Genomic DNA, 24,433 nt, shown 5'->3' on the forward strand with positions numbered 1-24,433 from the left:
TGGCTCCTAACAAAATAGTCCTTGGAGGGCAGCAGAGAAAGCTTTAAAAAAATGTGAGCTAGAACCCGCCATTTCCTGCTGAGAACGCTCCGTGAGCTTAGGAGGAAGAACCCCAAAAGGCCTTGTTCTTCTGATTCCCTCCTCTAAGGGAATCTCCCCGTCTCCCCTTTGTTCGTGCCTTACAGCCGCGCAGGCCTTTTGCTGTTATTGGGTTTCCCTGGGACCAGCTCTTTCCACTTTCTGGAATGGTTCTTTCTTGGGCTTTTGACATGACAGCTCTTTCTCTTCAATCACATGTCACCTTAATGTCACCTCCTCAAAGAGGTACTCCTTGACCACCCCATGCAACATCCTCCTTCTGCCCCAGTTCCTTCTATCACATCACTGTGCTTATTCTGAGAAGTTAGCGTGACTTCAATGAATCAATTACCTTTTGTTTGTTTGCCTGCTTCCAGTTTATAAGCTCCATGTGTTCCAGAGCTTGTCTGTCCTGTTCACTGTGGTGAACAGTGTCCCTAACACCTAGCGCATGGTTGGCTTCGTAAAATAAGTGCTAAATAGATTAATGAATGTACACTGGGGACATTGGAAAGGCACAACAGTGGAGACCATTACTAAGTAAAAAGCTTTATTGCTAGCTGAACAAGTGTATACATGGGGTCAAGAAGTGTGGGCTATACATATATCCTAGAAGGGTGGACTCTAGGAGGATAACACACACACACACACACACACACAGCTCTTCACTTCAGGTTCAAGGTGTCCCTGCCTTCCATTCAGAGTCCACTTTGGCTGGCATTTGTTGATGTCAGTCAACACACCCAACCTGCTCCTCCATGGGCAACGTGGAACTTTATTCTCCATTCCTCAATTCTGAGCTCTGCTTCTCTGGATCTATTTGGGAGCCTCTCCCATGGGTCTTCCAGTGTCCCTCGGTGTCCTCAACCCTTCTGGTCCATCCGTGGTGCCCTGCCCACTGCCACTCATTGTTCTAGCTCTTCCTGTCTTTGGCCTTCTTGTTGAAGTCTCAGCCATTCCATTTCATCTTTTCCTCTACCCACTGCCCTGGATGGAGCCGAAGGTTCAGCTCCACTTGTTGGGAGAAGGAGGGTGAGGGACAGCAACTCTCCAGTCTGGGCTCAGGCTCCACGTAGACGGTCTTCAGACTTTTCCAACTGCTTCCCTAGAGAAACTCTTGGGTATGCTTACACTCAGAGTCTCTTTTTGTCTACTTTAAGTTGTTTTGCAAAAGACCCCCTAGTGTGACATCAAGAGGGAAAAATGCATCACACTACACTGATACAAACAGAGAAGTGTCTCAAAGATGCTAATTGCGTCTTGATTTTTTTTTTTTAACCTACACAAACATTTGGGATGTGTGGGTGGCACAGTTGGTTAAGCGTCCGACTCTTGATTTCATTCAGCTCAGGTCGTGATCTCACGGTTCATGAGTTAGAGCCCCAAGTTGGGATTTGTGCTGACAGTGCGGAGTCTGCTTAGGATTCTCTTTCTCTCTCTCTCTCTCTCTCTCTCTCTCTCTCTCTCCCTCTCTCTGCTCCTCCTGTACTCTCTCCCTCTTTCTCTTTCAAAATAAATAAACTTGAAAAAAAATAGATCGACACAAACATTGAAAACTCATGAGGTGCTTCCTAAATATCATCTGACACACTCAACATCTCTGGATCTCCAGGGCACCCGGCAGAGCTGAGGAAGCTTTGCAAGTCAGCTTTCCTCTTTTCCCAAGCCCAGGAAAACCAACTTGCCACAGTTAGGTTACCTTCTTGGTAGAACTGAGTGGGAAGTGCTGTCAGCAATTTTCCAGCAGATGGCTTCCCAAACAGGGAGCAGTTTGTGTATCAGCTTAATCTGTTGCGTTACCACATCAGAAGATTGTCTGGTCTACTTACGCGGATTCTTTAAAAATGAGAGACAATTCAAAGACGTTCTTGTTTTGCAAGACACTCTTTGAGTAAACTGTCTTAGGAACGGGTTTGGAACTCGGTCTGGAATTATGCCTGGTTCCTGTCGGTGAGCCTGCCCCCGATCTGCGGAAAGAATCACTTTATGGTGCTCAAGTGTCCTATGTGTATGATGAGGTGGGTGGAGGGCCTTGTTAATGGTGATGTCACACTCAATGACCTTCTTATGTTCTTATGTCCTGATTCCCAGGAACAGCAACTTCATAAAAATGTTCCTCTCACTTAAACTACCCATTAACCTTTCTAAGCTGGCTAATGATTAATGTCATTAGCTTCGGGATGGGATTGACAACTCCCAAGAGGTTATGGCACCCACAAGGGGGTGGCTGTAAGAACTCTAGCCTGCTGTCCTCAGTCTGTCTGGGTGTGGACATAATGGCTTTACCCTTCCATCAGTGCCGTTTATTGCAGTCATAATTATGCATCTGTTCCGTCAGCACCTGCCCTACTAGAGGGAGAGAGGACCCAAATAACGATGTCAAGTTTATCAGACCTGCGTGATGTGGACCTCACAAATGACGCGGCAACCTTGTGTTTGGGAACCACAGTCTTCAGTTTCTGAGTCTACTCTGATTTCTTTTATCCTTAGCCTCGTTCTATCAGGTTAAACTTTTATGATATTACCATTTTCATAGGTCAAAAATGGCCAAATAGGAGAAATTTCATAGGTTCAACCCAATATGTTTTGTCCTCAATGGTTCTTGACCATAGGTCACGGGTCAAAGGTAGCAAGTGAGGAGACTCAAACCCAAGTGAGAGAAACCTCCGAGTTAGGGATAGCCCATCTCAAATTCTAAGTTGCCCTGGAGAAAACTGTATGGTTTTTGCACACTTCTGTGCCCATGTTATATGCCTGTGGCTTTTGAACAGTTTCTACTTCTTGGGTTGAGACATTTAAGGCGATGAGTTCATAAAGTTTCATGTCATGATAAAGCCTAAAAATAGTTTCCAAAGCATTTGCATCAAGTTATGAGGGACAAGAAGGTTGTATTTACAAAAGAAATGGTTGCAGTCTTAGCAGTCATGTGCGACACTGCAAATCATAAAGGCTGACGCTCAGGAAGACTTGTTTGAATTAGTAGCAGGTGTACTTCGAGACAGCAGAAGGCACAACTTGTCCTGCTCTTTAGTGATGGATAAGGGAAACAAGAAAGGAAGAAGAACTTGTGTTGCTTTCCTACCCTGTGACTCATCTTTCTGTGGATTTTATCTTTCCATCCTCATAAAAATCCAGTGGGACAGACATTGTTATCACCCGAGGCAACCGATGCTCCAAGCAGGGTTAAAAACAGTGCCAAGGTCCATATCCCTAGACGTTGGCAGAGCCAGAGTTTACACACCCGGATCGGTCCTATTCAAAACTTCACCATGTCCTTACACCTGGAATGACTGGATGACCCAGTTCCTGGGATGGTCCGGGTTGATGCCTTTGGTTCAAGCATACTCAGGAGTGCAGTTTGGGACTCTGCTCACTGCTAGTACTCCCCTAACTCACTGGTCCCCTCAACACATATTTAAGGAGGCCTCTTCCAGGATAAAACACTGTGTTTTGGGGTTGTATCAACATTTTGCCTCCCGGCATTCCTTTCCAGGGATCTTAACTTTAGGGGCTGCTGCTCCCGGGAGAGCTTGGAACTCATAGTCAAAGAAGCATATTCTTTTAGTAGTGTCTCTGATGGCTGTGTTAGCTGTATTTTCTCGTCAGTAATCCAGGATAAAGAAGATTTCTAAATCACTTTGGTACAAGACAAAATGGAACGGTGTTGGAACCCTAAACCACCAAATTGTTTGTGGGTCATGTGATTGCTATGAGTTGATGAGCCGCGAAAGCAAGTCAGCTATGCCAGGCACTTGAGAAGGAGGACGGGGGAGAGGGAATAGACAGTTTTGATGCTGGCTTTATGGTTGTGCTGCTTCTCAGAGTGATTCTGTTTTAATCAGTGTCCATGGTAAGGATCATGGGTAAATCCCATTTTCACATGTGCATGCAAGTACAAAACTTGGAACTAATGAAGACTAATGCGGTAATTTAATACATATTAATCTGTTTGCTTACTTATTCTGCATCTGTCACAGCCTATAAACCCCAGCAACCTAGAAGTTGCTAATTCTACTCAGTTGCCAGACACACAAAATATAGAAATGCCAAAGAGAAAGCATGGAAACTTAGCTTGTCCGTGGATGGTTAAGTGGATCCATTGTTACTCACAATGGCTTGTCTCTTTATTCTGTTTGAGCTTGGGTCGGCTGTGTGCACAGAATTTCCTCAGAAAGGGAAAACAAACGTATATTATGTAGCATGCACTGCATATTTTTGGCCATTTGCTCCTTAAATGACTAGCTGTGACAAGTTCCAGCAGATTTAATTCAGCCACTGAATACAAGGTCTGGCATAGTAGGAGTTCAAAAAACATATCAATGGTAAACATTTGCTGAGTTCCTATCTTTATATTATCCAGAAGAAGTATAAGTACTTATGGTGTTTTTCTGGAGATGATGGGCATAAATGAAGTAGTTAGACATGAGGCATTTACAGAGCAAAACTAGAAAGGTTAAAATAAAGTGAATTGAAGATAATCAACGGCCAAGTTAGATACTATGGACCCCAAAACGGTAATATTTGTCCAGTTGGTTGCATTTTGTATGTGTGGGGGGTGGGGGGGACACATGTTTCATGGATCTGAGCTCCAAGGCAGAAAGGGCATGGACAGTGGAGTCTGGGTCACCTACACTTAGTCATTGGACAGCTCAGAATATTGCTTTTCTCCTCTCCACAGTAAGGCTAACAGTATCTACTTTCAAGGATTGTTGTAGAGATTTGCAAAAACGTGAGCAATGTCTGGCTGAAGCAGGAGTCAACACATGGTAGCTGTTATAGCTGTTACAACTATTGTGGAGGAGGTAGGACTTGAAATGGGTCTCAGAGACTGATCAGAACGTCAGTAAGTGGTGAGAAAGGGTAAAGACGTCTTCCATGCTGATGTGTGGAGTTCTCATTCATTTATCGTCACAGTCATGTAGTTTTTCATTACATGAATATTCCACAGTCTATTCAATCTTATTTAAGTTATTCCCATTTTCTGGCCCCTATGAACAATATGATGTATTCGTTTTCTAGGGCAGCCATAGTGAACTGTGCAAATGGGAGAGCTATGGACAATGGAAATTTTTCTTTCACACTTCTGGAAGCTAGAAGTCCAAAATCAAGTGTTGGCAGGGCCACGCTGTCTCTGAAGGCTCTATGAAAGAAACTATTCCATGCCTTTCCGGTAGCTTCTGGTGTTATCAGCAGTCTCCAGTGTTCCTTAAGTTTGCAGACCCGTCTTCGTTTGTCTCTGCCTCTACTGCCATATAGGATTCTTCTTGTGTGTATGTGTAGCTTTTCGACTCTTTTTATAAGGATCATGATACTGGATTCAGGGCCCACCCTATTCCAGTATGGCTTCATCTTAACTTAAATAATGATATTTGCAACTACCCTATTTCCAAATAAGGTCATATTCTGAAGCTCTGGGGAGGACACAAATCCATACAGCTATGAACATTCTTGCACCTGCCTCCCGGTGGACCTGAACCAGGTGCTTTGAGCCACCCCTCCATGTAGATGCTCTCCCACTGAGATCACTGGGTCCTAAAGTCCGTGTACCTTCACCTTTATAAGATTAAGCCAAATTGCTTGTCCAGTTAGTTTTGCCAAATCACTCTTCCACATGCAGTACGTAAGAGCTCCTGTTGCTGTCAGAGCTAAAAGAAATGTTGCTAAACTAGTGTTTGTAAAGCGGTACGTAGGTATGGCTTAATTTGCATTTCCCTGATTAATGTCCTCATTAGTTTTCTCCTTTGTAAAATACCTATTCATAGCTTTTGCCAATGTGGTTGTTGGTTTGTTTGTTTTATCCTTAACTTTTCGAAGAAATTCTTTCCCAGTTACATAAGTTGTGAACATTTTCTCCCGGTTTGTGGCTTGCTTTTTTACTCGATGGAGTCTTTTGATAAAAAAAAAGTTGTGAATATTAACGTAGTTCTTTTTCTCTAAGGTTGGGGATTTGGGGTCTTAAGAGCCCCCACCCTCCACTTTGAAGCCATTAAGATCTTTCCCTCTATTTTCTCCTGAAATTTAAAGTCTATCTATCCCATTTAAATCTGTAGGCCACCAGGAAGTGACTTTGGTGGACAGCGTGAAATCAGGATTCAATTTCATTTTTTTCCATATACGGATTACCAATTATCCTTGCATCACTTTTCTGTAATTTTTTTTTAACGTTTATTTATTTTTGAGAGAAAGAGAGAGAGAGCATGAACAGGGGAGGAGCAGAGAGAGAAGGAGGCACAGAATCCGAAGCAGGCTCCAGGCTCTGAGCTGTCAGCACAGAGCCTAATGAGGGGCTCGAAGTCACACACCGTGAGATCATGACTTGAGCTGAAGACGGACGCTTAACAGACTGAGCCATCCGCGTGCCCCACTTTACATCACTGTGATTCCCTGTGATCTCCTGTGTCACCCCAGTCACGGTACTTAACACATGTAAGTCTGTTTGGGCTCTCTAACCACTTGTCTTCTGGTTGGTCATTTGAATTGTCTTCAGATTTTTTGCTATTATAATGATTGTGCATGACTAACAGTTTTGCACGTATGTATTTGGTCCACCTCTGCCATTTATTTCCTTAAGATGACTATCTAGATGTGATTTTGCTGTACCAAAGAGTAAGCACATTTTGATTTTCTTACTTTTTTCCCATGGCTGGACACCTTCCTCACCCTGCTGCCCCCCACGTGGGTGTTCTCACCTCACTCAGGCTCTGACTCCCTGCACAAGGCCAGCGCCCCCCGTGCGGACATCGTCCTCACCTCTGAACGGCTCCCACTGCATATTCCCAGGGCCCCTCTTTCCACCCTACTTGCCTTGTTCTGCATGATCTGTGGCTTTCAGATAAAACTGTTCAGGAAGGAAAGGGAAGAGAAAGGAAGACAACAACTGGAAGGGCTTGGATGCATTTTAGAGGGTTTTTGGTGATAAATTGAGAAATCACTGTCACAGAAGCTCTACCAACTCCCAGTTCCACCACCCATGTATGGGGGGCGCAGGTGACTTGGGGGAGGCTCCAGGAAGACAAGGGCTGGTCTTGCGCACCGCTGGATCCTTCACACAGTCCCTGTCACAGAGCCGATGCCCGATACAGACTTGTCAAATGCATGACTGTATTTCTGACTTTCACCAGCTGGATTCTATCATTAAAAAAAAAGAAATCCACTTCGTCGATGTGGTGTCAAGATGGCGCCATCTTGGAGCACCTGAGTGGGTCAGTCGGTTGAGCGTCCGACTTCGGCTCCGGTCGCGGTCTCTCAGTTCTCAGGGGCAAGCCCCGCGTCGGGCTCTGTGCTGACAGCTCGGGGCCTGGAGCCTGCTTCGGATTCAGTGTCTCCCTCTCGCTCTGCCCCTCCCCGCTCATGCTCTGTCTCTCTCAAAAATAAATAAACGATACGGTGCCATCTTGTCCTCCCCAAAGCCCAGCATGCTGCTCGGCGAACTCCGTTTTCTGCAGTGATTTCCATCACCTCAAATCAGAAGTCATCTTCCCAGGGCGTCTGCTTCCCGAGTGAAACGTAAGACCAACGTGTGCCCAGCAGGTAACTGGTGACGTGACCTTTACACCATTGTGGGCGAGGCCACCAGCCACGGAATCTAACAGATGTGGGTTACATGCTGGCCCCCCTACGTGGTAGCTGAGAAACCTTGGGAAGTTTGATCTCTTCCACCCTCAACCACAATTTCCTAATTTGTGTGACGTGGATAATAATGCCCGGCACGGAACAATAACGTCCCCAGCCTGCTGCACACAACAGTTAAGGAGCCTCATAGGAACGTCAGCCTCGGAGAGCGGGGAGGGCCTGCTGGCCTCAAACTTCTTCACTAGCTCAGTGGAAATGGAAACGCATTGCCAGGGGTGTCGAAGGACCAAAAAAAAAAAAAAAAAAAAAAAAAGCTTCATTTTTAATTTGGTTGAACAAACTGCCTCTTAAAGTTGTTGTTGCTGTTACTGAGGGCTTTGATCCCTATAAATGTCTCCTGCCTTGCCCAGGAGAAGTGTACCGGGGGGGCCAGTAATGACTTCATAAAGACAAGTGTTAGGATGGGGGGCAGGAGCTAAGTCACTAATAGGCTTCCCCACCCCTGCTCCCCGCGGGCTGTGCCCCTTCAAAGCTCCAAATCATCCGCGGTCCATCTCCCCCCCTCCTCTGTGGTTTTGCCTTAAAGCACAGGTCATCAAAAGCCACTATCCCGGACTTCCTGACACACAGCTAGATGATAATAAGGTAGGGAGGGTAGAAAGGAACTCAAAGACACTGCTCATTAAAGCCGAAGTGGAACATAAGAAATCAAGCTAAGAAACGGTGTCCTTGCAGAGTAAAACAGATGCTATAAGAAGTCGGAAGAGGTTTTGTGAGCTGTAATATCCTTAGGAGGACTTTTTTTTTCTTTTTAAGGGTGTCTTTTTTTTTTTTTTTTAATTAAAACACCAATCTTTCATCTCTGACCAGAAGAAATAAAAATTCTCTTTCAATGGGACCCAAGACGGATGAGCCCCTCATTAGCAAGGCTATCTTCTTCCCTGCCTCGGAGTGAGCGCAGAGATAAGAAAACAATTTATTTTTCATTAGTGGAAAAATGATACGACTTCTAGGAATCCGCGGTAGTTGTCGTCTTGCAGGCTTGGCAGACTGGGAGCTCGCTTTACTCATCAAAGACTCACTGAACTTTTTCTCCACAGCTGTCAGGACGATGATAGGGCAGCTCCCAGGAGGGGAAAAATTAACAATACGTGCCATCCTGTCGGACTTCAAGCTTCTCGAAAGATCTTTAAGACTAGCCGTCCGCGGGGCACCCGGGTGGCTCCAGCCTTGGTTGAGCGTCCAACCCTGGCTCAGGTGGTGATCTCACGGTTTGTGAGTTCGAGCCCCGCGTTGGGCTCTGCGCTGACAGTGTGGAGCCTGCTTGGAATTCTCTACCCCCCGACGCCCCTCCTCTGCTCCCCAAAATAAATAAACTTAAAAAAAAAGACTCGCCCTTCTCCCTGCTCTCCTCACACGTGGATGGAGGCAGGAGACTTTGTGGGAGGTTTGGAAGGAAAGGAAGGGGAGGGAAGAGCAGCAAAACAGTTCTTACGACCCTTTCCTGTGCTCTCGCCCCTAGACGTTCTCTCAGCTGCCTGTCTGCTGCGTCTGCTTCTCCTGGATTGCTCTGGAAGCCCCCCCTTCTCCCTCTACCATGCAGAACACTTGGGTGCGTTCCTGCCAGGACTCTCAGTGTCTGGGAGTCCAGGGCCCAGAGGCAGTAATTGCAGGGAACAGCTACCAAGTCTAGGATTAGAAGGGTTTAAAATTATGAAAACACAGAAGCTTAAAGGTGGGCCTTGGGGAGCTGGCGTCTCTGAGCGTGGGGCAGGGTTCTGCAGGGCTGCGACCCAGACTCCCCGGGGAGGGGGGCCTCATCCAGCGGATCCTGGGGGTCACTGAGGCTGCCGCTTGATGGAGCTGGTTCTGCAGGTGTGGAAAAAAACTGTCACCTGGCTTCAGCCGTGGCCGCGGGAAGGGGCTGCCTCTGCTGGGGTGAGGCTCCCGAGAACGGGAAACAGACAGGAAGCAACGAGCCCCCTCCGGCCCCCCTCCCCAGCCCCGCAGCCTCCTGCTTGAATCCCCTCTTGGTGGAGTCTAACACGAAGCAGGTGGCCCCGGCGCCACAGAGCAGGGGACAGGGGGGTTTGGCAGTGAGAGATGTCAGCTTAACGACGCACGCGTACCCAAAGCTGTTAGGGCGCTCGAGAAAGTCCCAGGGCTCCCACCCGGCACGGGTCACCTTTCCTGGTGCACAACTGTGGTGATCAGTACCAGCAGCGACACGATGCCCTGTCACCATCATTTTAGACAGGCAAACTTTTACAATTTAGATGCTCCTTTTGGCTGCATTTGTTTACCTCCTTCTCTCCCGCCCATCCCTCTCGCTCGCTAGGATTAGATTCACCATCCATCAGTAAGCCTCTTATGGTTTGCCTCCTTCTCTACTCACATCTTCTTCGCGCTTTGTATAACACGGTTGGCCCCTTTGCTATATTAGAATATACTCGGCGGGTTTTACCGACTGATGGTTTTATGTACTGACGTTCTAACTCGTCAGCTAACGCAAACCCTTTGTGTCCTTCCTGCCCTCCCTCCAGGCCCCCTTCCTCCCTCCTTTCCTCTCTTGGCATCACACAGCATTTGCTTTCACAAGAAGTACCAATAAATAATACATACTTATGGACATGACACAAGTCTCAGTACCTTCTTGCAAGTGATACAGCTACGCTTATTTAAGAATATCCCGCAATTCCTCCTTTTTGCTAATCACACAGGCACCGCTCCTTGTTTACAGTATTTCACAAAAGCGCTGAGTGGTGATTTTGGTCATCGTGCGTTACGTGTCTTTTTCTCAGTCCCCAGATGATAGACGAGAAGCTTGTTTCTGAGTCAAGAGACTGGCGTCCGAGAGGGGCAGTAGGTCCCTGCTGCGCTTGGTTCTGCTCCCGCAATTGCTCTGGGCGTTTCCTGAGGCAAAGGTAGGGGTGGGCTCTCTCTCCGGGAACCTTGCCCTGGGATCTGCCCCGATCTCCCCCTCACTGCTCGGCTTCCAGCTGCCTCTGCGGCCTCTCGGCTACCCAGCGGTATCTGGAACCTTCTGGGTCAGCCTTGCCTCCGCCCTGTGGCTGGGAAGACGGCACCTCTGACTAGAGTCCCTCGGCAGGCAGAGATGGCCTGGAAGAATCGGCGGGAGGGGACCAGACTGTCCCAGCCATCGGTGTCATTCAAAGGCAGCAACACAGTGAAGGTGTTGCTTCCAGGATTTCCTTCCCTTGGTGCCAGTGGTCTTTCCCTGTCACAGAAACCTAGCTAGCATCCCACTGTGGAGGAACTGGTGGGGCGAGGGGCAGGGAAAGGGGGGAGAGAGGAAATATTTAAGGTACGCTGCCCCCGCTCGCTTCTGCCAGATCCTTCAGCGTGCGCGATCGAGCCTTCTAAGCACTCCTGGGATTCCAATGGAACCTCACGCAAACCCCTGCACAGCCGTCCGCTCTAGCTGGGAAGCATTCCCCTCCCCAGCCACATGGAACTCTGATGGTTGCCTCTGGCCCCCGTTCTCCCGCCTGCTCTCGGCACCTAGCCCACCGCACCGCAAACCATCCCCTGTAAGGCCCTGTCTCTGCTGGTGGCCCTGCCGGCCTCCCTATCCCCCCCCCCCCCCCATCACAGTCATGACAGAGTCACGGTCTCCTGTCCGTCTGGTTTCAGGCCTGTGGATTAGCCTCTGCCTCTCAGAGTTGGGGTCTTGGCCCTCTATGGATGTGAGATTTATCTCCTTTGCCATCATTTCAGATACGTTTCCTGTCGAATCATAGGGTTTTCTGAGGCTCAGAGAGGTCAAGCGGCTTGCCCAAGATCACACCGCCGGGAAGCGGTAACGCTAGGCTTGCAACGCTTGACAGTTTGACCCCCAAATAAGTGTTTGGTCTCCTACGCGGAAGATGGCCATTGCACGAACCTTTGTTACCCCCGTATGTCACCCGTGAATGAAATCGGTAAAAGATGCACTCCTTTCTGCTGACTGAATTCCGCCTCAGAAGCCCTCTTGACGTAGTGCTCCCGGAAGCCACTGGCAATGAAGTGCAGTTGGCAGAGGAGACGAAACTTGCTGACCGTTGTTGCCATGAGCCAGCCTGTTTTCGACGTAAGGGAGTGACTCCATGGTGTTAATCAGTGGAGAAGCTTCTTTTCTCCTGTCTCTTAAGGCAGGAATCCTTTTGGGTCGGATTTGAGGCTGGCCAGCGTGCTCCAGATCAAAGCACAGGAACTTGTGGCGAAGGGAGGTGGGAAAGGTGGCAGGGTGACCACGCAGGAGAATATCCCCTGGGTCCCTGCGGTGGCAGGAGCCCCCCGAGGGCTCCCAAAGGAAAGCTGCGCCGTCTTCAGCGCCCGGGCTCTGGACAGCCGAGGTTGCCTTGGGTGAAACCCGATGCCGGTCGGGCCGGCTCCCCGGGCCACCTCAAAGCTGGACAGGAAAGAGGTAAATCAGATCTTGGCGAAGGCAGCCGACTGGCCCCTGCTGCTAGAACAGGCCTGCTCACGGCGGATTCCGAGCAAGGTATCGTTGACATCCTGGGGGGGGCCCTCTAAGGCTCCCCAGGGTTTGCATCGTCCAGGGCACTAGTCTGCGGAGGTGGGGTTGTTGGGGGGGCCCAGCTGCTTCCTGTCCCTCTCCCGCTCCGCAGGGCTGGGTGTCTGAGCGACGTGCCAGTGCAGTCCCGGGGCGATGCCCGCGGTGTCTGTGACAGCAACTGTAGAGCAAGGCGAACACGGCACTGCAGCGTGTTGGGCTCAGCCGAGGGAAATAAGGCGGCGGGGCTGGGCTGCGCAGGAGAGCGGGGACCAGAGTGGGGACCCAGCTTTCCGCAGGGAGCATCCAGGGCCGAAGTAGCAACAGACCCCCGTATTCATAAGCTCGTGCCACAGAGAGGTCACTGGAAGACCTTTGCCCCACCACCATCTCGTTTTGGGAAGTGCCACTCAACTCCCGAGTTAGCACAGCAAGGCCGTCCGGATACCTGAGACGCTTCAATCCGGGCCAACTGGGCTGAACGCGAGCCAGGCGCCCGGCCAGGGCTCAGGCTGTGATTGGGTAACGGGGCCGGGACAGGCTGCCTTGGGTTTCGAGGTGCGGGAAATGGGGGCTGTGTGGTTTCTCGAAGCCCACTTGGCTGCAGAGACAGAACCGAGCGATTCGGTAAGTGGGAGAACGCGGGTTGTTGCAGCGTTCGGGAGGAGTCAGGGCCTCAGGATGCACATTTGAGGGCGTCTGATGACCTCTGTCACCTGCCCGTGGGATTAGATCTGGGTTATTCATTGTCCTCTGTTTGCTTTACCAGCGTTTGGTCAAGGGATCAGCTGGCAGGATGCAAGTGTGTGTGGCAGGATGTGTGTGTCTGTGGTGGGAGGATCCGTCAATAATTTCACTCATTTTGGGATTCTCTGGGAAGCTTGATATTATAAATAAATATACCTGAAATTCCCTGGGTTTCCCAGGACTCGGAGAGGGATTTGCTTGCTTATCTATCCCAGGTTTTCGGTGCCCACTTAGATAGAAATACGGTGGGTGGGCGTGGTCCATAGAAACCTGGGAAAGGGTGGGGGGAACTGATGTTAAAGTCCTCCCTCCACACCACGTTGTGCACGGAGGCTGGTGTGAAATGTGTTTCCTGCAGTGAGTTCCTCTGTCGGGATGCAACAACGCCATTGTGTTACTTAGAGTAACCTTGATGAGGATCTTCTAGGATTCCCTGTGTGGTGAGTGGAAGTAATTTGTTAGTTTTAGGTCCTTAAGGAAAGAACACCGTAAGAACACCCTATCAAAAAGCTGTCCTGATCTCTCCTAATTTCCCTCATTGTCTTCTGAGCTGTGTAAGCTTTAACAAGATTCTTAACTTTTCTGGGCCTTATCAATACACACACACACAGACGCACACACACACACAGATACATACATATACACACATGTGTATGTATGTATATACCCATATTCATATCGCACATTCCTAAAAACTGCAAACATTGTGATGTGAAATCATTGACTGGATTTGCGTTCCAATTAGAAGTTAAAGATTAAGATATTTACATGTACGTTACCAGTGTTTGTTAGGAATTGAGACTATGGCTGGTCGTGGTTAATAATAAAAGTCCAAGTTTCTAATGATCAGCATTTCTAAATTTTCTTTCCTTTTAGAAAATGAGCCAGTGGCCAGTACACTTAGGGAGTGTGACTAAAGTATGAGCCTTGTAAATTCTACTGTTGACGCTTGAGGAAGAAGTCATTTGTTCCTGTGCTTGGGAGGAGTAGAACCGGGTGTCTGTGAACATGGACTGTGGAGGTAGATAAAGCAGAGTTCAAGTTATGTGTCTACTGCTAATAGCTGTGTGATCTGGGGCAAGTCACTGGACTTATCTGAACATACCTACAAACTTCCCTGTCTATAACTTTCCTTATCTATAGAATAGAGATAATGCTTAGCTCATGGGTGGTTGTGACCCGATGTGTCCACTGGATAATGTCATGTCTGGTTGTGGCTGGTTGCAACCGTGGGGGTCAAGCTGGCCTCCCCAAGATGGTGGAATTGAAACATGCAAAGGATTCAGGTCCCTGATGACATTGTTGAGCTACTGAATTCATCAACCTTGAAGCCACTCAACTTTCAGACTTCTTGGCATAGGGCTTGGTATGATTCCTTACTAGTTTAAGCCAGTTGAACTGATGTTACTTACAGCTGAAAGCTTCCTGACTAATACAACCCAAAATGGAATCACTTCCTCTTAAATGAAATTTGGCTCAATATAGTGAAATTTGGACCAAATCCAGGCAGGATGCCTAGGTGCATCCTAGATAACGTTAAGGTGATAACAATTGAAGAGAATCTCAAAAGATACCCTTCCAAGGAGAGGGATCACAAAGGCAGGTCTCTTTGCTTTTGTTTCAGGAGGTCTTTAAAAGGTCTGGATCAGTAGAGTGCTACGTTTAAAAGTTTTCAGGGTGGTATGCTCCTGAGTTGTACGAGTGGGGACAATGGACTGGAGTGAGTGAAGATTCCTGGCAGGGATGTTTCCCAAGAGACTGTTGTGATAGTCTAGGGAGCAACAATGTGGGTTTGAACTGTTTTGTGCCTGTGGGAACACAGGAGGAGATTTGAAGGTTTGGTTCACTGGGCAGGAATGTAATCAAAGATTCATTTAACATAAATACCAGGAAATAACGTATCCCAGAAACCAAAGGAGGAGAGAAGAGACTATCATGAATGAAACAGTGATCACCACCATTGCTGGGCACAGAGTGACCAAATAGTGAGGGCTTGCCACATGACAGACACTGCTGGAGACTTTTACATGTATTATTCCATTTCATCCTCACAAGAGACCCATGACATAGGGTCTCCAGACCCTCCAGTCATTGGGCTCCAGGCCCTCCAATCAGGGCCTCCAGATTGTTCCCGTTTTCTGATTAGGACACTAGATGTTGGAGAGGTCAAGTCCCACTACTGATAAAAGTGGACCCAGATTTCAGGCTAACTGCTCCTGAAGCCTCTTGGGTTAGCCAGGGGATAAGCCCCTGATATACAGTGATGGAGAATGTCAAGCAGAAGGGAAAGGTGTCGGACTTGGCAATTAGGAAGTCCCTGGTGAGAGAAGCTTCAGGTTCGGAAGTGTGAAAGGCAAGGGAGAGAAGGCAGTGGGTCTTTGAAGAATCCTATGCACGGAGATAGGGTGTTCTTGCCTAGAGGGCAGATGAGGGCATAAAAAGATTTTTCCACCGGTGTCATGAGAATTGCTGCTGTATTTATTAGTCATGATTTTAGTGGTTTGGGAAATACATGCAGAAAGAGTTCACCCCAATGTCACTTAGAAATCAAAGTGGTTTTTTTTTAATCCCTAACGCCAATTTTTCTTTCATTTCTTATTGAATTATAAGTAGGAAATTCAGCAATTCTAAGTCTGGTTAGACTGGGAAGTCAAGAGAGCTGTTGGTCAGCAGTGCTTGGAAATATAGCCTCCGTCTCACCATGGACGTTGAATGACCATCCTCTGGTTAACCAAACAATTATCTAATCAAATGGATAATATCTAGTCAAAACTGAGAGCCCCTCAATCACTAGCCCTGTGATGATTTACATGTATGAGATTTCTCTTGTGGGGCGGACTCCTTTTGGCAACACCTTCCAGTGAAATCCAACTCAATGTACTAGACAAGCATTCTGGCTGGGTTGCTGGCTCCACGAGCCAGTTACAAATGCCAAGATTGCCATTGAATTGCTTTGGTGTAAATCCCGGTTCTCTTGTGGGGCTTCTGAAGATTCAGAATCCTTATGGTGTTCCCAACTCTGCTCTTGTCCCTTGGGAGGCTGTCTACTTGGTAACGGGGAAGGGGTCTCACTTCCTTAGCCTGAAATTAGGAGAGAGATTAGACACTGAATTATTGCAACCGCTTGTTTGTTTGCTGAGGGTTAAACGAATCTGAAGATCTGGCTTTCTTGTTTCCTTGGGTTGCGTGTGACTAGGGGACAGGAACCTTTCTACTTCTGTAACCCCTCCTTCTCCATTATCTGGAAACACTCCATGAAGAAGTGGAGGGCAAGTTGAGGGCATACTTTCCAATTAAACAGGAGGTTTCAACATGATGATGTAAATAACTAAATAATTATACTTCCCCAAGGCATTGTTAAACTTGTCCTTTAAGAAGAAGGCAGAACTTTTAGTTTCTTTGTTGATGAAACAAATTTTGTGTTAGCAGGCAAGCTTCTTGAGGCCAGAGAGCAGGTCTTTTGGCTCTTTTATAGCTCTAATAATCATTACTGCTGTTCATGAACTATTTCCAGGTCTCTTCCCTTCCGGGCACTGTGGGATTCCACTTCCTGCTCCCTTGCGGGTGGGTGGGGCCCTGAGACTAGTCAGGCCAAGGAGATATGATAGAAAACAAAAGGCCTCGGATTTTAGTCTCCGATCATTTTGTCTCCTAGCATTTAGGGAGATGTAGCCTCCCATGACTTCACAGGATAGACAAATCTTGAATCACTATGTTGTACATCTGAAATGAATAGAACGGTATGTGTCAGTTATACCTTAGTAATAAAATGAAAAAATATAGAAAATGATTTGGTCTCCTGTTTGAGCGTCTCCAGAGCATTGTTTTCTCACTGGCATGGCAACCAGTAATATTCAAGATGGTGGCTATTTTATCCACTTGGATAGCTGAATATTTATGGAGAATAAGCTCCCCAGCCCAAGTCTCCTGCTAACTCTCAGTGGACACGTGGCATTAATCACAAATAAACTTTGGTACTTCCAAGCCACCCCCAGTTTGGAATTGTTTTCGACTGCGGCAGGAATCCTGATGAGTACAATGTAAGACCTGACCTATATTTCAAGTATATATGACATCTGTTTTATTTAATATACTCTTAGGTCCACTAGGCTATAAACACCTTGAGAGCAGACGCGGCTTGGTATCCATTTTGTGTCTGTCGTCTAGCAGAGGCACACAATGTTTCTTGATGAAAGTTATTGCATGAATGTTTGGATACCCGAAAAGATGGGGAACGTTAAGAGCACGAGTAACTGAAATCCACTGTTTTCCCTACATTGTATTTGCGCCAACAGCGTCGGCTTCCTCACCGCCCTTCAAGAGAATAGCTTTTGAGACTAAAATTTCACCGAGGGTATTTCCTCTGTCTCTTCACAATCTCTGCAGTCTCTAGTGGAATCATAGTAAGTCACAGTAAAATCATCTTTGGCGGGGGGGAGGAGGACAAGGAGAAGAAGGAGGAGGAGGAGGGCGAGGAGGACAAAGAGAAGAAGGAGGAGGAGGAGGGCGAAGAGGAGAAGGAGGAGGGTGAGAAGGAGGAGGAGGAGGAGGAGAAGAAGGAGGAGAACAAAAAGAACAAGAACAAGAAAGAGGAGGAAGGGGAGGAGAGGAAAGAGGGCGAGAAATTGAGAGAGGAGCTAGTTGCTGCACGGTTGAGAATTAGCTACGTTTAGAACAAAGGCACTCTTTCTGTTTTGGACAGTAGGAACAGTTTCAAGATCCATTCTGGAGACAGAAGTGACCAGTCTTAGGGGCCTCAAATAGTTCATCTCAAATATTTATCACTCACAGGCACCCAATAACTTCGTAAGTTCTAATTCCTTTTTCCAAATTTCAATCAGTTGAGTGCATTGGGATCCCTAGTTTGGTTGACTGGAGAGTGAGTAAGTAGAACCACATCAAAGGGTTCTATTTCTAGTCCAAAGCTAAGAGTCATTTTAATTAATTAACTTATACAGGCAGAATGCAGTTTCTATTAAGCTTTCTGAAATATTGACAATAACTGGAAAGATCTCCACTACTCCCTTTGAATAACAGCCTAGAAATTGCTGTGGCTCTCTCTCTCACTTCATTCAAGCCCCTGGCTATGCTACCTAACATAGCCCTAACCTCACCTCTGGGACATACCCCTTTTATTCTTCTTACAGAATTTATGACCCAAACGTTATTGATTATACTTGTTTACTTGGCTATTGTCTACTTGTCCCCACTAGAGTGTAAGCTGCTTGAGGGCAGGAGGAGGGTCATTTCTGGCTTTCCCTCTGGCACCTGGGACAGTGCCTGGCACACATTCACCACTCAATACATGCTTGTTCAAGGAATGAACAAATGAATGAGTGAATGAATCCATTTATTTAGAAATTACTTGAATCAAAGAACTCATATGTCCATAGAAGCAAAAGGAAACCTAGAGTTTTCCAGTCCAAAGCCTTATAGATCCGCAGTTGTGGGTCATGTCTAGGATCACAGAGGTTTGTGATAGAGCCAGAGCAATGACTCCTCGTCCAGTGTCATTTCCATTTCAACATGCAGATACCTGCTACACGGCCACTGGAGAGTGGGTAGATGGGAGGACGGTGGAGACACCTGGAACGGATAAGGAACTGGTGGGGACAGAGGCTGTTAGCATGTGTCCCATCTTCCCATTGCTGTCCAGCAGGCCATTATCAAAGGTGATGACAAAAGGTATGAGGATACAGGAGGGGAGGAGGGAGAAGGATGTGTGGGGAGCACCAACAGGAGAGGAGGATTAAGAAAGAAGCTGTCCTCCCCTGCCCCTTTTCATCATACACTTAGCATGGCTCCCCCTCTCCCTGTGGCTCTTTTTAAAATTACGAGCTACTAAGTATTTTAAATGGGCTTTCTGTTATGTCATAAATATTCAGACCAGGAATGGTAATTGTTCCCTATGATTAATTCTGCTTACTCGGTAAAGTTGTGCAAGGTTTTCACTGGAGGGTATGTCTTTTATGTTTTAATGTTACTCATGTATGATACAATTTGTCTTCCACTGCAGTTGAGACAGTGGACTTAGGTTAAGGGTTTGGGGGGTCGTTTTTTCTCATGGCGGTATTTGGAAGTACTAAAACTGGGTGGTTTGTGTTACCCCTCCCTGGGCTGAGATGAAGGTAACTGATGGGGCTCAGGGCCAGAAGTTCCTACTGGCCATTCCAGTCGTAGTGGTCTGAGGGTAATGGAGAAAAGCGCCATGTTGAAGGTTATGGCATTTCCCTTTGCTTCCGTTTTAATGATATTTGCCTGCCAGTGTTTTCTCTTTGAAGAGCAATTTAATAAACAATCACTGGCGTTTCATGTCGAGGGCAAGATTTGTAATGGCATTCATCTCCCCAGGAGTTCTTCCTCAGCCTGTGATTGGATCAAGCCCTTTGCAATGAATACAGTGAAGTGCTTGGTGGCCCTACACACGCCCTGGGTCCCCCCCCCCACCACCACCACCACTGCACAGGATGAAAAAGGGCTGGGGATGGAGGAGGGAGACGATTTCCAGAATGATTCTGGACTCTGCCTAAATTTCTCTTCCTAAATTTTTCTAAAGGAGGCAGACGTGAGCTTGTAATTACACTAGGACTCTCAAAGGGAGGTCCGAGGTGGGCAGTGAGCACACAAAGTTCTGGAATGTCACCTTAGCCGGCTCTGTATTTTTGGATAAGAAGGAAGCTGAACAACCAAGGGCTTTTGTTGTCAAAGATGACAACTGACAAGGAAGGTTCTTCTGAAATGGTGCTTATTAAGCACCCCTATGAGTAAGACACCGTTCTGGGTGCTATACAAAGCGAGCCCAGGCAAGGACTTGCATTGCACGCATCTATTTTTGATTCAGATCACATGTAAATTTGTACAGCCAATTAGGGGAGGTCTTGGGCTCCAGTGAAGGTGCTCTGCAAGCCCGAGTGGGGCTGAGCCTGGGCACCCACGCTGAGAAGTGAGGAGCTTGACAGTCTTCTGGCTTCTCCTGTGTTGTAATTAACGACAACAGCAATGTTCTAGGAGGAGCATGCCGAAGAGGGGAGAGCCCCGAGGGAGACCGTGGCAGGACACCAGGCTGTGGCTGAGGAGGCTGGTAGTCATTCGTCTACGCGAGTGGTGTCGCTCTGTATGAGGCCACAGGGACCCACCCAGCTCGTCCTGAAGCCCGTGGCAATGGCAATTTCTGTAGGATCAGAGGTTGGCAACATCACAAATGTGGCAAGCCACTGTTTTTACTCATCTTTCCTTTGACATGTCAGGCTTGGAGAGAAAAGTGTAACCAGACATGACTGTTTAGGGTTCCTTTGAGAACAGGGAGTGTGACTTTTAACGGCAGGGAAGGCTGACCGCAACCAACATGCAAATACTTCTCAGAAGGGATGGTGATGGGCACGCCGGGGTGGTAACTCACCCACACGGTTGAGAGTGGCCATTCCTGTGGCTGTTGACATTCATGCTGTAAGCTGGTACATCCTGTTGGTCTTTGAAGAGAATCCCACCACAACAAAAAGATACTCTAAGCTTCGGCCGGTGATACGCTTATTATAAGTCATGATATAAAACGATCACAGAGTGATTGCACAATAACGGGCATGGCCTCGTGTTGATGGTGGAAATGAGTCGTGACTTATGAGTATGAGAGAAGGTGTGGCCAGTGCATGTTAGGAATGGAGCCAGAGTGGCCAATGAGCTCCTGAAACAGCTTTACAGAGTCAGCCTGAAGGCTGTGCACGCAACCTAAAGACTCGTGCTTTCTTGGGCTGAGCCACACACAATATTCAACGTAGAATAAAGAATTAGGGTCAGAGCAATGCAACCTTCCTCCATTTTCCAATTGCCATCCACTCACCCGTTTTTATGCCTCAGAATACACTCTGAGATTTGTCCTCTAAGACTCCAATTACATTGGAATTGGAGTAACTGGAGAAGAATGGGTTTTCCCCTTTCCTTTTCCGAGGATGAATTAATTCTGATTTTCGTGGAGTCTTCTAGAACGATACTGTGTGACCACGCCCCTGTGACAAATGGAAGGACATGATTGTTAAATGAGAAAGTTATTAGTAGAGTCATAAAAGGCTGAGCTTTCATGGCAAGGCTGAAAGAGTTTAGGTAGAGTGTTAGCAGCTGAGAGAGGGCTCCAGAACTCTTCACCTGGGTTCTAATCCTAGGTCTGCCATTTACGAGGTGTGTGGCCTTAAACAAAGCGCTGCACTTCTTCCTGCCTCCGCTTTGGCATCTGTAAAATGGACACAGTATTACACTTACCACAGGTAAGTGAGGGCCAAGTTATTATAAGGATTAAATGAGTATAATATGCAAAAAACACTTGCACAGTACCTGGCATGTGTAAATACTTGATAAATGCTACTAGTGTTCCTCCTTAATCCAGAACTCAGATAGGTATGTATGCTTCCTTTCTTCCCTCCCTCCTCTGTTGGCTGAAGTCAACTATAACATATAACATGACTATAATATAGCGCAGAGCCCAATGCGGGGCTCCAACCCGCGAACTGTGAGATCGTGACCTGAGCCAAAGTCAGACACTTGACTGACTGAGCCACCCAGGCCCCCCACGGCAGAAAAACTTCATAGAACACCAGAATGTGTCCGCGATGTGGCCTGGCACTTGCACATCTAAGTTCTCCAGATGATTCTGAGGCACAACCAGGTGAGAACCACTGCTATGAACAACCCTAAAGATGTGACAAATTTAGGTAAGTACACAGTCCCCACTGGTGTAGTTAAGCAGACTTGAAGCGAGTACCACTGATGGGACGGCTTTCCCATCGAAAGGCATTCTTCCTGTAATATATCTCATTGTAAGATTACCGATTTTCCTCTCTCTGGAGAGGGCTAGTTGGCAAAAGGAACTGGAAAGAAACCAGGCGCTAAGTGGTTGTGGAAATCGAAGTCTCGCTAGGCGTTACATTCGTGACTCTCCTTATCAATCGGGGTGCGTCCGTTAATGACCTTGGCAGTCAAAAGTATCCTAGCACAGTGCAACTCACTCAATCCATATTCATTGAAAGGGAGCCCAGGAAACAACGCAGGTAAGTCTGCAATGGCCACTGAGCTCTGAACTTTCAGAGACGCTTTCCCGTGGGGTACCCCACGGTGCCTCCCCTCGCCTTCCACACTGCACCAATCCAGCGGCCTGGTTGCGTGCTGTAGAGTGAGAACTGCCCCTGATGAAGGGGGCTCTGCGGGCCCCGCAGGAAGGGGTCACGTGCTCACGGTCCCTGCTCAGCACCCGCCTGCCCTCGCCCAGCTGGAGTCCAGTAGAGCCGCTCACTGGCTCTCACTCCCCTCCTCCCCACCCTCCGGCTCAAAGACTTTGCCAGGAAACTACCTACGAACTGTTTCCCTTTGGGAGTCCCGAATTCATCGGTGGACGGAGTTATTAGAAAAGGTCAGTCAGAAGATCATTCCTTGGCCCTGGAGATGAATCGGATAGTTTGATGCCATGAAACCCCAAACTAAGAGTCTTTCTGAGAGGAGCCCCTTTGGGGGGTGGCGCCTCTGTCCACGTGAGAGTCCTGGCTTCTTCCGGAGCCTTCCAGGCAGCTCACTGCAGTTAGTCGGAGGCCGCCACCCTCATTAGGTCATGTTTACTGAAGGTGCTTGTTTTCTGTCTCTCCATTCAATCGGTTACAGGACACTGACAGGACAAAGCGTGTAGTAACTGACCACCAATGGAGCTGGCTCTGTTCAGGGATTACGGTTGCCTTGGGAACCAGCTTAGCTGAACTCACCACAGCAAACATGGAATGAATGGCTGGGTCAACACCCCAGATAAAAAGAGGGTTATGCAACTGTTTGCTGAACCCTTGGCAGGATTTTTTTTTTTTTCTGGACATTTCCCAGAATATCCCCATATTCACAGATTCCAAATGAAGAATTCTAATTTAAACCCGTAACAAGCATGTTCATTGTTTGCAGAAAAGAGCTGTTGCTTTTGGAAATATAAATGAAGGTCTGTAGAAGATTTGAACTGGGTGTTGCATCAGTTTTGGTAACGGCTAGAAAGCGTGTTTAATGATAAGCCTTCCCTAGACAGGAAACCAGGGAGGCCACTCATGTATTTCTAATGATCTACATAAATAATTTCAGCTACTTAGCTTCCAAACTTCGGTCATTAAACGGTTTTATTCTCATCTCAGCTAAATAGAGTCTTGAAAATGAATTTTAAAATGCAGAAATAAGCTTTTGGAAAAAAAAAAAAAAAACAACCCAGAGACAGGATGGAGCCTCCCTTTGTGGAAAAGCAAATTGGCAAACAGGACAATTTATTTCAGTCAGTGAGAACAAAGGAGCAAGGTTCTGGGATCTCCTAGTTCCTCAAACCTTTTAATTCGAGGCAAACAATTAAATGGTAACATAATCCAGGTGTCCGGTGTAGTTTATGTTTATTTCTGTCGCGGACTGGAAGGAAAGTATCTCACAGGGTAAGATAGTAACAGTTGTTATGACTAGTACCTGGCTGCTGGACAGTTTTCCTTCTGTGTTTTCCCCATCGGTGACTTTCTCATACTCTTGAGCTCTGACTCCCGAGCGCGTTCTCGTCTCGATTTCTTCCTCTTTTCACTTTTTCTTTCTCTCCCCCCAAACCCGCACACACCGGGTGAAGCTCGTCTGGTGTTTTATACACAGTGGGCACTGAGAGCTGGTCAGTTGCCTTCCACGGCTCATTCGAGATGGCCTGCATCGAGGGTTTCTCTTCCTTTTCTCTGGTTTGCTCCTCAAGGCCCGGACGTCATCTCCAGCGAGACTGCCTACCTTTCTTTAAACTCACGTTTACCATCCTCAGTCGATATCACTTTGTTCTGCTTCCACGGCCACCTAAGGGGGTGGGGGGTGGGCAATGAAATAGCTGGAAGATCGCTGTTATACACACTTTTTTATTGCTTGCGACCTAGTTAAATTACTTTAGATTGGGTGATTGTTAGGTTTAGCAAAGTATTTAGTAACCACGTAATTCTAAGATGTCTCTCTTTTTATTGTGCTATCATTTCCCATTTTTTTATCTGGATACAGCCTGTTCTTTCTGGGAAATTCTGGAGAACAATAATAAACAGAAGTGCAGACGCATATGTGCTTTTTCCTGAAGCAAATATTTTATTTACTTTATTTTATTTTATTATTTTATGTTATGTTTTTGAGAGACAGAGAGAGACAGAACATGAGCAGGGGAAGGGTAGAGAGAGAAGACAGAATTTGAAGCAGGCTCCAGGCTCTGAGCTGTCATTATAGAGCCCGATGCGGGGCTCGAACCCATGAGTTGCGAGATCATGACCCGGGCTGAGGTTGGAGGCTTAACTGACTGAGCCACCCAGGCACCCCTGAGGCAAATATTTTATTTTATTTATTAAATTTTTTTTTCTGAAGCAAATATTTTAAATAGCACTTACTATTATCTTTAACTTTTCACTTTGCAGTAACTATAGATTCACAAGATGTTCCAGAGAAACGTATGGGGAGGTTCGTCACCCCTTCCACCCCATCTCCTTCCAAGTGAACATCTTGCATAACTAT

At 47.2% G+C, this 24,433-nt stretch overlaps 2 long non-coding RNA genes across 5 annotated transcripts in view; one reads left to right on the plus strand and one right to left on the minus strand.

The window, feature by feature from the left end:
- Positions 1-24,433, plus strand: part of LOC109501376 — a 120,830-nt gene that overhangs the window by 39,631 nt on the left and 56,766 nt on the right. The window lies entirely within an intron of this gene.
- LOC123386482 lies at positions 18,247-22,718 on the minus strand. Its single transcript, XR_006600390.1, has 3 exons — positions 22,251-22,718; positions 21,053-21,137; positions 18,247-20,916 (listed from the first exon to the last, which is right to left on the minus strand). It is a non-coding gene; the product is annotated as an uncharacterized LOC123386482 (long non-coding RNA).

This window comes from Felis catus, chromosome B4 (assembly GCF_018350175.1).
Source record: "Felis catus isolate Fca126 chromosome B4, F.catus_Fca126_mat1.0, whole genome shotgun sequence".
Taxonomy (NCBI): domain Eukaryota; kingdom Metazoa; phylum Chordata; class Mammalia; order Carnivora; family Felidae; genus Felis; species Felis catus.